The sequence below is a fragment of the Gossypium hirsutum genome, chromosome A05 (assembly GCF_007990345.1).
Source record: "Gossypium hirsutum isolate 1008001.06 chromosome A05, Gossypium_hirsutum_v2.1, whole genome shotgun sequence".
NCBI lineage: Eukaryota > Viridiplantae > Streptophyta > Magnoliopsida > Malvales > Malvaceae > Gossypium > Gossypium hirsutum.
Window position 1 is genome coordinate 46779417 of NC_053428.1, and position 5835 is coordinate 46785251.

The window sequence follows — 5835 nt, forward strand, 5'->3', positions numbered from 1 at the left end:
GCCTTCGTAGTCAATACAACACAACAACCATTTCAAAATCGAACTGAGACCATTCATCATCATAAAAAAATATAATTCTTTTGTAGGTAGAGACCATTTAAATGATTATTCATCTCTTTACCCAAACATAATAGAATCAATAGTCAACCGAAATCCTTAACTACCTTCTATTTCTTAAATCCGCTAATACAGACCTACATGCAAGAATTCCAATTTCTAAGACTTAAACCTCAGTCTCTCCCATTCATTCATGAACATTCCTTAATCTTTCTCTCTTCCGTGGCAAACTAGAGAAAAGAAGAAGAACAGAAAAATAAAAGAATCATCCCCGGAGAAGAATGCTTCTCCTATAAATATATAGTCCCTCCGTCCCTTTTCACCCAAACCAATTCACAGCCACTTGGAAAAACCTTAATCATCATGTCTCCCAATAATATATACTTAGTTCATAACTAACAAAACTATGGTTGAAGTCCAACCTTTTCCAAAATCAATCCGCTAATTTAACATTAATTACAAAAAGAACCTGCCAGATTAGAAAACTTCTCAATTAAATCCGCAAATCACCTTTGCAACCCAATACTTAACGAATTTGAGTGTGACATGATTAAGGACCACGAATGATGTATTATTGTAATTTAATCATGATTGATGTTTGAATACATGTGAAAATGATTATTTTATTGTGAACCTGATTGTGGTTGCTTTGACAATGAATGTAGCAACATATATATTAGACCCATCGATTGGGTTGAGCAAGAGGTGTTACACTTATAATTATTTAATTGAATCTTCTATAAATTTACACAACACTTACCACTATCACTGTTATGTTTTCTAAAGTATTATTGACAATTTAATCACTTTAAGACTTGTTCATGGAACTCACTTATAATCATTTATGTGATCACTTGTTCATACTTTATATTTAATTACTATTTCTTATTTCTCTAGTTTTATTACTTGTTATTTACTTCACTTGTCACATAATGATTTCTATCTCAAAATCACTTACTCTCACACCTTACACTTTTGAATATTATTTACTTTAGTCCTTCTTTTAAACATATTATATACACTTAACTTATTAACACTTCTACTTTCTCATGTCACAAAATAAATCACTTTTTAAATTATTATAATTTCCAAATATTAATTTTTTCATGAATTCTTTTACACTAATATTATTTTTAATTAATTTTCACATTCTCTGCACTTAATTTATAGCATGTTTCAATTTAATCCTTTGATAAATAAATAGAGTTCATATGAGTATTTAACTCTCTTGGCTAGATATCATTTACTTTGCTTCACTTCTCTTTCTTTTAGACCTTTTTCATTTCCATTCCTTTTTCTATAATACTTTCATTACCTTTTTCTCTTTTCTCTTGATGAACACCTTAAGAAAATAATTAAAATCTAGACTAAGAATCTCTTTCTTATATTTCTACTCCAATTAAACATAAAACCCATCAGAAAATATATTCTTACCATATCTCTTTAATCTCTTCACTCTCTTTTCAACTTTTTTCACTTCCAACTCTAAATTTCTTGATTACAAAATGCTAAACAAGCTCTCTAAAGTCTCTACTTCACTTTTTCTTTTTGCTAGCTATAGAAAATCTCCAGATTCTAAGGTGAAATTTAAAGAAAAATGACCAATTTGTAAAGAAGCCAAAGCTTTTCTTTTTTTTTCCTTCTCTTTTACATTGGAAAAAAATGGAAAAGTATGGTACCATTTCTCCATCTTTCCATAATATTTATCTATTATAAAATAATTAAAATATTAATAAAAACCTTAACTTTATAATTAACATCCACATTTTCCCTCAACATCCAAGGGCCATAATCATGACAACACTTTCATGAATTAATAAATAAAATAAAAATAAATATCTTTGATCCAATGGTTAGAATTTCTTCTTTATTTCCCATAGAATCTAATAGCCATAAACATCGCAACAGTTCTTTTTTTTCTATTTATAAATTTCATAATTATTCATTCCAACAATAATCCTTTTGCCCTTAAACACTCTATAATTCTTCCATTGAGTAATTATCCACTTTTAGTAAATTACACTTCTTGTTCTTCCCTTTTTTTCCCACTAATTCAATTTTATCCTTTTGCATTTTAAATTTGTAACACCCCTAACCCATATCCGTTGCCGGACTAAGGTTAAAGGTATTATCAGACAAATCGAAGCATTTTGCAAATAGTTTAATAACTTCATCCACAAATATAGTCAAACATCATTATATTATCCCTTATATAGGTCATCAAGACCTTAAATCATGCTTTGGAAAGGGGTCGGGACTAGACCAAACTCATACAAAATTTTTCAAAACTTAAACATTTTACAAAGTTGTATAGGTCACACGCCCATGTGAACAGGTCGTGTGCCTCACACGACTTTAGACACGCCCGTGTGTCTAGACCGTGTCAAAACAGGACATACATACTGACTTGTCCACACGGCCACAAGACACGCTCGTGTGTGCGACCGTGTGGTCTGCTCAGGCTCATTTCGAAATGGCCCTCGAGCAACACGGCTGAGACACATGCCCATGTCCCTGCTTGTGTAGGCCAAAAAAAGGCCATTTACAAGGCCAACTTGCCACCAATTAAGGGTCCTCCCTACAATTATCCAATAGGCACAAATTGCACATCAAATTTCAACCATTTCACAACCATTTATACCAATTCATTATCCACATATTTCATGTTTGAAACACATATCAAATTGTATCATTCCATAAGCCAAATACCTAAAAACATATGATTTATAACCTTAATATCCATCATTCAATCTCATGCAATAATCTTACCTTTTCTCCAAATAAGCACAATTCAAAAACTTACCAATTTGACCAATCTCTTTGTCCATTCATGAACACATTAAACATACCACTATTGCATCACATAACATTTACCAAAATCAAGCCATAATTTCAACCATAATTAAGCCATATCATATGGTTAAATATACACTTCACAAAACATATTCAACTACCTCTAGCCTATACATGTCATACTTTAATATATACATTTTCAAAAGGTACCAAAATATAGTTCGATAGTGTGGTGACGATCCTCGATGATCCCCGAGCTCTCGATAGCTACGATATCTATAAAACAATGCAAACACACACAAAGTAAGCTTTCAAAAGCTTAGTAAGCCATTTACAAATAAACTTATCAACTTAAGCATATAAACATCATAAAATACATATACTTCATCGCCAAGCTAACATATACCACATAGTTCACATATAATTCACATATTTCCAATTCATTTGCTCATATAACATATTTTCTCATAATTATATCATATGTTCACAAAGGTACATGTGCTTAACTTTCATTCTTAACATAGTGTACAATTCAAACATACCTGAATTGAATACGCATTTCATATAATCATTCGTATCTCGAAATGCCCGTTGAATCGTTCGGAATCATAAGGATACGCGGATAACTCGAAAAGCTTGTACAATGTAAACGTCCCAGACATGGTCTTACATGTAATCAAATTCAATGCCACTGTCCCAGACAGGGTCTTACACAAAATCAAGTACAACGCCAACGTCCCAGACATAGCCTTACACGTAAATCATAAGTCGATGTCAACGTCCTAAACGTGGTCTTACACGATAACACATATCGGATCCTATGTCATGACATATGTATCCTAATTATTTCTAAGGTTCGTACAGGGCTTTTCGGACATTGAAACTTTGTCGATACTTTCTAGAATGTCTCATATTCAAAGCATAAAGACATTCATTATTGTTCAATAACATATAAGCATAAATAAACCATTTCAAATACATTTATTTGTATATAAACTTACCTCGTATGGATTCGGATTGACAGAATTAGCTACTCGACGACTTTAGACTTTCCTCGATCTAATTCTGTTTTCTTTATTTCTTGATCTATATAAATTCAAATTTCACTCTTTTATTTACCAAATCATTCAAATCAATCCACAAACACACATTTAGGGCATTTTACATATTAGCCCTTACATTTTCACATTTTAACACTTTAGTCCCTATTTCACAAAATCACAAAATACACAAAATTTCTTTATACTTAGCTGAATGTTCATAGTACTCATACAAGTCCAGATATTTCATTTATTTCACATTTTAGTCCCTCAGGTTACAAATTTCACAATTTAGCCCATTTTACTAAAATTCATGAAAAATTCAAAGGCAAAACCTAGTAATCTAACACATATCTTTCATATACTATCATCAAACTTCACAAAGCTCACATTATAAAAAATGGCATAACTCAAAATCATCAATAAAATCAGAAATTGAGACATGGGCTTGTTAGGTTACTAAGTAATGATCACAAAAACGTAGAAATTATCAAAAACGAATCAAAACACATATCTTAATCAAGCAAAGTCTTTTTTGAACCCTAACTTGTGTTTATCTTCTTATTTTATTTATGTTTTTTGGCAAAGTGATGAACATATGAAGAAAAATTATGTTTTGTTCTATTATAATAGGTTTATTTACCTATTTACAAATTTAACCTTTATTATAACATTTAATAAACACATAATATATGGTCATTAATGTCCATTAACCCTTTAAATGGTCTAATTGCAACATAAGGACCTTTCAATTAAGAAGACATAGCAAATAAGCACTTTAACAAATGGAAGGCCATTTTTACATTTTACGCGATTAGGTCCTTTTATCAAATTGAGCACACAAACGATTAAATTTTCATACGAAACTTTCACACATGTCAATTCACATATTATAAGCACAAAAAATAATATCAAAATTTTTTTTGACTCAGATTTGTGGTCCTGAAACCACTATTCCAACTAGGGTCTAAACTGGACTGTTACAAAATTTCACACTTTGATCCTAACACTTTTCAAAACCTTACAATTTAAAATATACTCATGATAAATATTTCTTAATATATCAACCGTTTCAACTCCCTTCGAAATCCAACTACCTCTTCTACTAACATTGATAAATCACATTTTATTTACTTTGAAATTTTTTTTTCATATTTAGGGATGTTACAAAAACGAGTATTAGTGAAAGTAAAAACAATATTAGGAATGTAACATCCCGAAATAGGGCCTAAATGGAATAGCGGTTGCGAAACCACAAATTCGAGGTAGAAAAATTTATTTTATTATTATTTTGAGGTTCATGATATGATTGCATGATTGTGTGAAAATTTCGTGATGAAATTCTATGCATAAAGTGCTTAAGTTGAGATTAGGGACTAAATCGAATAATTTGCGAAACTTGCATTCTAGAAGATTTTAGTATGAAATTGCTTTGGAATATTAATTAGGAGGGTTTAAATAACAATTTGACCAATTTCTAAGTTCATGGACAAAATAGGACATGGATGGAATTTTTGAAAGTTTAATAAGGAAGGGCATTTTGGTCATTTGGATATTAAATGAAATAAAAAGGGAAAAATAACACAAAATTCATCATCTTCTTCATTAGCACGAAATTTCAAGGGTTCTCCATAGCTAGGGTTTGTTTCAAGCTTTCAAGCTCCATAGTAAGTGATTCCAAGCCCCGTTTTTAATGTTCTTTACGTTTTCAGAGTCCCGGTAGCTCGATAAAGCTTATGCTAGCAATAATTTAAGTTAGGGTTCATATTTGGAAAAATACCCATAGGTGAAAAGTATTTATTTTGATGTTTTATAATATAATATGAGGTTTTAAATTATGTTAGACAACTTGTGCTACTCGGTTTTAAGTGAAAACAACTAAAATGGCTTAATCAGTAAAAATACCTAATAGTCATATAAGTACATGTTAGAGTGTGAATTTGAT